This window comes from Trachinotus anak, unplaced genomic scaffold (genome assembly GCF_046630095.1).
Source record: "Trachinotus anak isolate AG129_WGS33_773 ecotype Australia unplaced genomic scaffold, CSIRO_AGI_Tana_v1 ptg000018l, whole genome shotgun sequence".
Lineage (NCBI taxonomy): Eukaryota > Metazoa > Chordata > Actinopteri > Carangiformes > Carangidae > Trachinotus > Trachinotus anak.
The window spans coordinates 20,161,230-20,172,640 of NW_027273869.1; the positions used below are offsets into that span (position 1 = coordinate 20,161,230).

The 11,411-nt window shown below is 43.2% G+C and overlaps 1 long non-coding RNA gene across 1 annotated transcript; it reads right to left on the minus strand.

Moving 5' to 3' along the window:
- Window positions 1-1,679: 1,679 nt before the first annotated feature.
- LOC139635462 (uncharacterized) lies at window positions 1,680-10,784 on the minus strand. Its single transcript, XR_011694219.1, has 3 exons — window positions 6,009-10,784; window positions 5,584-5,682; window positions 1,680-2,728 (listed from the first exon to the last, which is right to left on the minus strand). It is a non-coding gene; the product is annotated as an uncharacterized lncRNA (long non-coding RNA).
- Between the last annotated feature and the right edge of the window lie 627 nt (window positions 10,785-11,411).

The following is an 11,411-nucleotide window of genomic DNA, read 5'->3' on the forward strand; positions in this document are numbered from 1 at the left end:
TGTCTGACCTAAACTCCAGCATTAAGCTCAACCAGTCCACATCAACTATTAGACCCAGTGGGAAAAGTGAGAGGGGGTATAATTGGAGGGACCTCCATGCTGCCAAACATGTCAACATGCCTGTTAAAGTGCCAGATGGCTGCGCTTTGATCCGGATTTATGTGCTTCACCTTCCCTGATTGTCTCGGAGCCTGGCGACGCTGTTTTCCTGCCTGCCGGCCTGAATCTTCTTCACCCCGCGCTCTGATCCGCCCACAGCCTCTGCCCCCCCCCCCCCCCCCCCCCCCCCCCCAAGGAGGCTGTGTTCGTTTTGTCTGAGGTTCGGTGGCGTTACTAAAGTCTGTCAGGTACTTACTGTTAGTCCAGTATGACGACATGTTTTCTCTTTTATTTGTGTGTGTGTGTGTGTGTACAGGAGCTTTGTAGAGGTTGATCTTTTATCTTTACATTTCTAAACGATTCTTTTCTCTGCTGGAGCCTGAAAGCGTCACCACTGCCTTCACCCACCTGATCAAACACACAGAGAAAAGAAAGAAAGAAAAAAAGAAAGAAAGAAAGAAAGAAAGCCACCTACTCAATCCAAAGTCTCCTGCTTCGTCATTTGCCATCCCAATTTGTTTTGAGGCCACTAAGGCATGTCTTTTGGTTTGCCTCAGTGAAGCTGTTAACACATAGCAGATTTTTACATGCTGCCATTAAAAGCCACACTCTTTAAAAAGGCCCATTTTTATTTTTAGCATGTCTCCGTTGAAAAAGAAAAAGGAAAAGTGGCTTTGGATCGCCTGAACCCTTTAGAGGGACTGCCAGAGGTCCACTCAGACTCTGACTTTTATAGCTGAGGAGCCAAATCCTGCACTTTAAGGACAAACCCTGTTTCTAGGCCACTTTAATACCAGTTTGGTATCAGGCTCTGCAAAGATGCCCACCCACCTCTCTCAGTTACCCCCCACCCACCCACCCGAACCCTCCAGCTCTGCATGGCGAGACAATGTAATTATGAGAAAATGCTCGCTAAAACTTAAAGCAGACGGGGATTTTTTCATCAGCTGGCAGAGCTCCGAAGCTCCTCCACCCCCAACAGATCCACCCACCAACCACCAACCAAAACCCCCTCATCCTCCACCCAGGGCCATCATCTGACACCCAGACTCTAATCCAGTGTCGTGGGAGCAGCGACAGTCTAATATGTGGTCAGTGGGAATGTGTGTTTGACCACAGAGTGTGTGAACCGACATATTCCTCTGTTTAACATCTGACACCAGAAGATAAACAGTTCAGTGCCACCGACTAAACTTTCCAGATAAATGTGTCCCCAGTGGGCCGCTTGCTCCGTCTTTGTCATCGGTTTAAAAAAGTCAAATCTTTCATAAAAGTGTTCTGAGCTCGAGCTGTGGAAAATGTTTTCTGTGATCCAGAAACACTGACAGAGCCTGACCTCCTTTTATCAGAGAGAGAGTGTGAGTGTGAGTGTGTGTGTGTGTGTGTGTGTGTGTGTGTGTGTGTGTGTGGAGATACAGCAGCACAGTGACTATATATTTAACACGCATGTATAATAAAATCTTTTTATTCATTCATTTCTTTTCTCTGCAGCCATATGTTATAAGTACAGGAGCCTGCAAGGGACATACAGGGAGTTCACTGTATGTGAATGACATTAAAAACAAAAAAATAAAGGTAGATTCATTCATGTCAGGCAAGTGATCACTCAGTGTTTTGGATCTACAGTTCCTATAATGATTTAGGGGCTGTAATCAGTAAGTGTAATGTTGTTGTTTTTCTGTGAGTCAGCCCATGTTTTTAGCCTCTATCTGTTTCCATGGGGACAGACTGTCCCATTAAATCAGCTGTGATCAGCTGTGATCAGCTGTGATCAGCTCCTGTCTGTTCAGACAACATCACTGTTTCACTGTGAGACTGAAGGAAACTTAAAAACAGGAGGTTTCTGAATGAAGTTCTGCAGTTATGAGGATCGTCTTTTTTCTCTGATTTCTATGCAGCTTTATGGACGTTTACTAGTGATGGAGGTCAGAGATGATGATATTCTCAGGAAGTGGAAGTCACACTGAATCCAAAAACATGTGTTTCATATCTGTGAATTCAGATCGGACTGAGTTATGACTGAGAAGGAAGGAAGAGTTTTGATGCAGATTTACTTTCACCTCACGTCTTTCAGCTCCTGCAGCCACAGGCAGATTGAAAACCTGTGATCTACAGTGGAGCACATGTGTCTCTGGTCTCCGGCGGCTACCTCATCACTTCAGTTGACTTTTGAATTTGACCATGAAGATACTGTTGAAGAGAACAAACATCTTCACACAATAATATTTATAACAGAGTTTCTGTTTAGTAGTAAAATTAAAATATGAATCCCATGGTGTCCAGAGACAATAGACTATTTATTGATGAGAAAACCATAAACAAGGAGTCTGTCTGTAATAATGCTTTTGGGTCTGAGCACTTTGAGTGACTCATGGAAATAGACTGAATATGGATGGGAAAAATAACACACAACAAAGAGAGTAATTCACAATAGAAAATGGAGGGAAAAAGAGAAAACGCACAACAGATGGAGGCTGTAATCAATACTGCAGCCCAGCTTCACATCTGCCTCAGCCTGCGGGGAGTGGAAGCATCTTTCCATCTGAGCGGAGAGGAAAACCAGAGATTGCCACTTTTAGGGCGATTCTGCTCCGGGTGTTGGCGTCCATTCATGGGAACGGTCGGCTGTCTGCCGATAAGATAATGACAAATACAATAACGATGATAACTAAATAAGGTTTTCCTGCACAGTTCTCAAGGAGGAAAAAGTGGGCTGGTACATAACGTTATACAGAGTTCAGTCTAAACTGCTCTGTGTGGAAAGAACCTGAGAGAACTTCTGTCGCCGTCAGTGCTTTAAAAATAAGATCGACGTGACTAACGTGTGATTGTGTAAGATTTTTTTACAAATAGGACATGAGCTTAAATGCCAGAACAATTAAATGACTGAAACAGGAAGTGTAACGTCACCATGGATTCAGTCAGTTACACTGTGGCCTTCAGCTCGAACCCATTAATATTTGTTTACATTTGGAAAATTTCATGCTGATCAGCTGTGATCAGCTGTGATCAGCTCCTGTCTGTTCAGACAACATCTCTGTTTCACTGTGAGACTGAAGGAAACTTAAAAACAGGAGGTTTCTGAATGAAGTTCTGCAGCCTCTGTTTTCTCTGGTTTCTAAGTGGATTTGTGAAGATTTATTGTGGAGGGACGTCGGAGTCAAAGTAAATCTAAATGTGTGTGTATCGTGTCTGTGAGTTTTGATTGGCTGTTTATTTTCTGAGTGAGCCAATAAAAATACAGCAGATTTCTGGTAAATACTCAGAGAAAGCAAATCGTGCAAGGTTGGATGGTGGGTCCAGGTGGGCGGTGCTTGGGGCGTGGCTGAGGGCGGTGACTGCTTTGTTGTGACATCACAAAGTTCCAGAAGTCCTGACGGCTGGTTTTAAGGTTCAGTGTCTGAATACAGGCTGTGTGCATTTCTCTGTGGACTGAGGCTTTGATACTTTCACAGTATTAATATAGAACCTAGACCTGTTTTATAATCACCAACACATGGACATCTACCTTTAGACTGTGTGGATCTTTAATAAAAATACTGGAATATAGATTAACTTTTTCGTGGGTGGAAACTGTCCTAATGGTGCAAAAAGTGATGTGCCCATGTGAATTTTCTACCCATCCAATTAAAGAAAAAGTCGTCCACCTGGCTGCAACCACCAGGTGACACTGGCCAATAGTTTATCCAACTTTACGCCACTTTACTTGGAGATCAAACTGAAACTGAGTTCCCAGATCTCAGTGATTACCTTGGTGAATACAATGTTATTATTACTGATAGGAATGATGGTGAAAGCCATGAAAATAATAAGACTCGGGGGGAAAAGTCTGGAATTAGCCTTTAAGGTTGATGTGAAACCAGGAAACCTTAATACCTGCAGTGGGCAGCAGGTTTTTCTCAACACTTGAGGCTGTTTGAACCATCAGTGCCCTCCTCTCTTCACCTAATGACTCCCACTCCTCAGAGTTTGGCTTCTCCAGTGTCAGGGACGGACATATGGAGAAACGCTGAACAAGCTTCCTTCCTCCTCTTCCCTCCTCCGGCACTTTCACTGCCCGTCCTCAAGACATTTAAAAACAATTTACAACCAGAGTCACAACAAGGAAATGTGTAAGTGCACTTGCATATCTATTACACACCGCACACAGCATGGTATTGCCATTAGAAGAAAAATGGCCCTGACACTACCTGCACTTCATTTTCTGCAAACAGCACTGACCCATATGAGGAAAAGCTGCTACACAGCAAAACATGTAAGATAATAAAAACTTAAAACTAATGAACATCGACTGGTTCTTCATGTGTCCTCTCAGTTTGAGTTCTCAGTCACAGTGAATTCAGGTTTATGCACCGAGTCGCTGCAGTCAGACTGAATGAAAAGACGAACTCTTCTAACATAACGACAGTTAAACTGATACACATGAGGAAAAGTGCTGAAATATTCTGCTGAAAATCAAATTAGGAAACTATCAGAGGAGTGCAGTTCAGTGAGTCACTGCTCTCTTTACCTCTGGGCTGTACAGTCTGAGAAACCTACTGTCCTGGAACGTCAGGGAAAATGATACCTGCATGTCCAACACATGAGAGGCAGCCAGAGGCACAGTAGGTGAGTCAGAGCTGCTGCAGAAGATTTGACATTAGCATACAGGATATTAGCATCAACAGCTAAAAGTAGCATCAATTTAATAAAACGTGAGACAATGAAAAGCAACAGTTTTTACCATTTGAGAAGCTCGAGCTGTCGAAGTGTGTCTGTGTGTCTTGAACAAAAACATTTAACCACTGATCAAAATAACTGCTAATTTTCTGTTAATGAATTGTTGCAACATGAAAGACTTTGTGCAACAAAACAAAAACTGATAAGTGCTTTTACCACTGACATTTGTGTCAGTTAATGAGTTTAGATTTTCACTCAGATGCATTTTGAAAACAAATATTGTTAGAATTAAAAAAATTAAAGCTCCATCCAGTCTAAAGGTAGGTGTCCATGTGTTTGTGCTTATAAAGCAGGTCTAGGTTCTATATTAATACTGTGAAAGTATCAAAGCCTCAGTCCACAGAGAAATGCACACAGCCTGTATTCAGAAACTGAGCCTTAAAACCAGCCGTCAGGACTTCTGGAACTTTGTGATGTCACAACAAAGCAGTCACCACCCTCAGCCACACCCCAAGCCCCGCCCACCTGGACCCACCATCCAACCTTGCAGGATTTGGTTTCTCTGAGTGTTTACCTGAAATCTGCTATATCTTCATTGGCTCACTCAGAAAACAGTCAGCCAATCAGAAGAGAGAACCAGATCCTTTCTTCTGATTGGCTGATTGAGCTGTTGTTACTAGAGCTCCAGAGAGAAGCCTGACAGATTTGAGAACCTCAAATATATCTGATGGTTCAAGACACGCTGTGGTGTTGTAATGACAGGCTGAGCTATCACATGTTGTTCCAATATTTAAGTGTCCACATACTTTTGGCCATGAAGCTTACCTGTTGTGACATCACAGACTGGGTGTGGCCATAGAAAGGTGCTGGAACAGTGGATGATGGTCAAATTGCAGCTGGGCCACAGTTTAACTGAGTTTTACCCTGATATTTTAAAACAGAAACAGAGCGATCATCAATAATCAGGTTCCTCCTCTGCTCCTTATCCAGTGGATCTGCTGGCTGATGGAGCAAGGAGGGAAAAAGGAGGACAGTGCATCAGTAAATCCTCACTAAGCTCCTTTCTTCAAGGCATCCATTCTTGGAGAAAAACTGACACAGAACTTCCATTACCATCTTGGCAGATCAAGCCCGCCAATAAAGAAGGAAATAAGACTAATTATTTCCTGAGTGGAAGTCAAGATTTTTCTCTTTGCGTCGAGGCTCCAGGCCTGGAGGCTGAGGACTGAGAGCTCTGGATAAACACCCACCTGAGCTCGGCGGCTACCTGCAGCCAGACGCTGAACTTATTCAAACAGCCTCCCGGGTCGGCTCTGCTGCAGGTTCTCTGCAGACCCTCCTGCGTCCCGGTGTCCATTTCTGCTCAGTCATCTCCCCCCTGACTGCTCGAGGAAACCAGCACATCCTGCACCCAGCGCTGGAACCACTGCTGGATCAGGATCCGGAGGTCTGCAACAAATTACAGGCCGGCCTGATTCTCAATCACTGAGACGAGAAGGCAGCGGCCATTTTCACCCATCGACGAGGGTTCATCACTCCAAATGATCCCCAGAGGAGGAGGAGGAGGAGGAGGAGGAGCTCAGACCCTGTACAGAGGTATCAGTGACAAGGAAACAAGGAGAGAGAGAAGGAAAGGAAGCAAAGAAGGAAATACAAAAGAAACAAAGTATGGAATGAAAAGAGGGACATAAAAAAGGGAGGAATAAGGGATGAGAGGAGGGAAACAAGGAGAGGGGGAAGGAAAGAAGAAGGGAGTACAGAATGAAAAGGGAGGAAATCAAAGGATGAAAAATAGTAGAAGGACACATGGAAAGGAAGAGTCTGAATAAATTATAAGGACATATATAAATAAAGACAAGGAGGAAATAAGGGGGAAGGAAAGAAAGAATTAGGAAGGAAGGATAAAAAGGAAATGACTAAAGGAAGGAATTTAAAATTAAAACATTGATATATTGAAGATACTTTAATCTGACATTGATGAGAAAAGTCTGTTGACATGAGGAGGACACTTCCTGCATCACAGCTGATCTCACAGCTGATCTCACAGCTGATCTCAACCTTTCACTCTCACACCAGCTGCTCTTACACCGCGGACAAGGCTTCAGCGGGACAGCTCTTATTCTCTCCTGTGCAACTGATCTTTTCCAGGATTTTCCCTGCATGCATTGCCCTCATGAGGAGCTGTGGGGATTTCTCTGTATTTGGCTGGAGAGGCGGCCTGTCAACACGCCCCGTCAACAAAGCTCTGTCTCCATAGAGACGCCCAAATAAGGGAAAAAAGAAATGCAAACGGCCGAGGCCAAATTGCATTTTCTTCTCCTCTCAAGTCAATTGGTATGAACAAGGGAGTTAGGTTAAAGGAGTTGATACTTTAAACATGTCATATACAGTTAGACAAAGAGGCAGAGGCTTTTTCCTCGCTGGCTCGTGGCTGACAGAGTTTTCACTGCTGAGCTTCGGTCCGTCTGAGTCCTGCTCCCTCTGTTCGCTCAGAAAAACTAAAGATCAACAACTGGAATTGTAAATTGCTCCGTCACAGGCGGTAATACCATCAGCCTAATCACAGTGATTGTCCCTCAGCGCTCAGCAGCCGGGGGGGGGGGGGGGGGGGGCATCTGTTGTTCCACAAAATTCAGTGAGGTCTCCAAACAGACTTTTCATTTTTCTGATGATGACATAAATCCGTGTAATAACAAGAGAGACCGGTTCAGGTCAGTGAAAACATCATTTTTATTTATTTATATGAAGAAAAGTGGAATTTTAAATTTCCACTTGAAGACATTTTAACTCCACTCGGACTCTGACTCCACTGATTCCTCTCCAGCTGTTCACCACAGCTGAACCTGGTTCAAGCTGCTGACCAACAGTCAGAGCTGATCCTCAGAGGACTGATGCAGCGTTCATGTCCTGTTAGCAGCCGAAGCAGCACCGGATGTCACCGTAACGTCACCGAGATGTTTGACTGTAGAGACTCTAACATAAGAGGTGAAGTCAGAACCCACTGTGGCTGAATGAAGCTCAGGGAAAGATCTCGTTCTGCATGTTTCCCGCCATCTCTAAGCTCCACCAGCTCATTCTCGTCACACAGGCCTTCAGCCAATGACTTGTAAGCTGTCAAACTTAAGATGTGTTCTGTTTGTCTGCTGTCATTTCAGCATCATGAAGATTTCATGACCTTCACCATCTCCAATCAAACCGTCTCCATGGAAACACACGGTTCGTCCCCTTGTGGTCCAGCAGCTTCACAGACTTATGGTGATGCTGAAGACGTCTCTGAACGTACGGCTGAAGTCTGAGGGTGAGTCCACCAGTCTGGAGGTTTGAAACCCAGACCCAGAAAAACAAAGCAATTTTTCCAAACAATTAAAATTTCCTGTGTTTCTGTTTCCTGTTGAGTAACCTGTTGTGGTCCAGGTGACTAATGAAGGTAATAATGACCGTCTGACTGCTTGTGGTTCTTGCTCCATCTGGCCCAGTCTTTGTTTTATGTTTTTAAAGTATGTAATTAATTATCAATTAGTCTGAGAAACATATTTTTATTATCACTGACAGATTTGATACCTGGAGCTGGAAAAACAAAACCCAGCCTGTATCAGGCAGTTTTTACTTCAGGAGGTGCAGCGTGACGACAACCACTGAGAAGCTGTGTTTGATGTTGCCGTTGTCTCTCAGTGTGGGTCTCCTCAGGTCCACCACATTTTAAACTGGGTGTAATCATCCTGTTCCAGGTCCTTGATCATGGACCATGTGAACTCCTCGAGCACAGATCCTGACTGTTGAAGACCAGGTGCTGCTGATGGACAGAGCTTCAGTGCTGATGGAGTGGGTCACCAGATGGAGGGCAGAATAACTGGCTGTAAAAACAGGCTCAGAAACGTAGATGTAGAGGTAGAGCAGCGAGGAAACTCAACTGCTGATGAGTCTGCTGGGAAACAGACAGAACAACTCAACAACAAAGACCCAGGCGGAGGTCTGGTTATAAAGGCTTCAGTATGCTTCAGACAAACTAGTCAATAAGACATGTTCTCCAACCACATAAAAGGTTCTGAACGTTGCAGGGCGAGGCAGAGGTACGCATCCTCCTGGCAGCCTGTGTCTCAAACTGCACATAGTGAGGAAGCAGTGACCGAACCTCTGAGACGGGTATCAGACGTCCCTGGATGTAGAATCGGTGGAATAATGCAGATTTCCTTTCCAACAATATGTGTTACAGTGTGTGAAGTGACTGTCTTCGTTCTGACCCACACCGAGGATCAACACCAATTTCTAAGATCATGAACCAAGTCTGATCTGAACTGAAGGTTTATAAGAACTAAACTCCAGATCTACTGTTGAACATTTGTGTAGTAATCAAACACTAATAATGAAAACTGTCAAAGCACAAAACATCTGGTAACAAGCATCAACCAGGGTTTTGTGTTGTGTGTATCTGATCACACAAGAGCACAAAGAGAAAAGGTCTGGTCTGGTTTCAGGTTGTGTGTATCAGTGTGTTGACTTTTACAAACCACCTCCTGTAATTTGGTACCGGTTTAAATTAAGTTCCATCTGGAACGATGAGTCTTGATCCTGAGGAACACGACTAATGTTTTATCACCCACATCCCCCTGAACGTTAACCCCTCCTGCCCAACCTCCAGATCACCCCCCCACTTCTCTCCACTTGATTTCACTGTCTCTTTTCCACCTCAGGCCTCCAGTAGAGGAGTAAAACTTCTCTCTCAGAAATGTTCAAAGACGGGACAATAAAGTCGAAGCGACAGACCGACCACACAGATTTCTCATTTCCCAGTTTTCATTGACATGTTAGAAAGTTTATAGATGTTTTTCATTAAATAAAAGCCAGCAGCAATCAAGTCAACCACTTCAGAAACTTGGAGTAAATGAGCAGAGATTTACAACATTACTGAAATTAGTTTCCCAACTGCACAGCGCCTTAAATCAGAACTGGATTCAGGTTTTTTTCTACCAAGGAAATCATGTTTTTGTTTTGCAGTCAGCAGGAAACAGTATCTTAAAAACCAAAAAATGAAATTTGGCCCAAGGCAAAGGAACAAGTGATTAGTATTTAGTGCAGATTCTGTTCCAACAGTGCCATCATGTCTTCATTTAGAAAGAACTTTATGTTTGGTTCCATTGCCAGAATGAATCTTTGTTTTTACCTGAATTCTTTAGTTACAGATAAATCTCTTGGTGTTGGACAGTTTGACAGTTTTACATCCAACTGGTTTATTATTTATGAGATTAAAATGTTTTGAGGCAGCTTGTGATATTTGGGCAAATGTTTGGAGCATTCGAGCTATTTTCTGTAACGTTTGAAAAAATCGGACCCTCCAGGTTGAACTGGTGTGATTAACAGGGCGGACTGGTAGCCACAACACGCAAAGACTGATGACTGGTGACTAATAAAACCAAATGTATTTCTGACCATTAGACTGAGAATTTTCTTTATGTAAATTATTGTTCAGATCCAGAATCAAGTCTGCGATCAAAGAGTTCGGCATACTTTTGGGTTTTCAGGTTGTCCGTCCATCTCATTCTTGTGAATGCGATATCTCAGTAATGATGTGGCCCATGAACTGGGACTGAGTTTTCGACTCAAAGATGAACTGATTAGAATTTGATGGTCAAAGGTAATGACATTTTATATCTAAAAGGTCAAAGGTGAACTTCACTATGACATCATAATGTTCAACAAAATACTTCTGGCCATTGTCCATTGGTGTAAGTAAGGATATGGAGATTGTGACCATTTCACCCAAGTTAGATCAATTGTAATTATTGTAACAGTGGCTTTAGGTTTAGCTAAATGTAGATATGTCCGAGATATAAAAAATAAATGTATTTGAAAACAACAAAAAAAAACAACCTACTTTTATGATGTAAAACTGGGCTGACTGGCCTACATCATGTAAACCACTAAGAAGGGTTGTGAACGTTAAACCGATGCAACCGGATCTTCGGTTCAACAAGTGAGAGATACGGCTGCATCGGTAGCAGCCTCCTCAATCGATACGAATTATCAATGAATTCCGAGATGAATCGGTTATAGAGTCATGGATCGGGTATCGCGAGACTTTGAATCGGTTGGCGGCATTACACACGCGCCAGGTCTCTAAAACAACGCGAGAGCTGAGGCTGCCCGCGAAACGCTGTAGCTGCCTAGCTGGTATTAGCATGAGTGATAAACAAGGGACGACACGGAAAATGGAGGAGGTGGAGAACGAAAGCGTCAGCCTGACCGAAGGTGATAATGCACCGAGAAAGATTTCCAACGCCTCTGGGAAACAAAAATCCAAGGTGTGGACCGTTTTTGGGTTTTATAAGAAGGAAGGGAAGCTCGAACAAAGTTTGTTGTTACTATTCTGTGCTACTTTTACCTCTGGAGTTCCCATCCAACGATTCAGCCAGACTTTTTTTGGTCCATGTCTAAAAATAAATACATTGACATGGGATTTTGTTGCTCTGTTTTTTTTTTTTTTTTTTTGCCAGTGCCAGTCTTTTACATATTTAAAAAGAAACTATTGTACTGTCACTTTCATAGACTTGGCTTCTTTATTATATAAAATATCTACAACAAATATTAACCATAGAATTGAATCGTATCGTTCTTACACTGTACGGAATCGATTCGTATCGAATCAGTCTGTAATA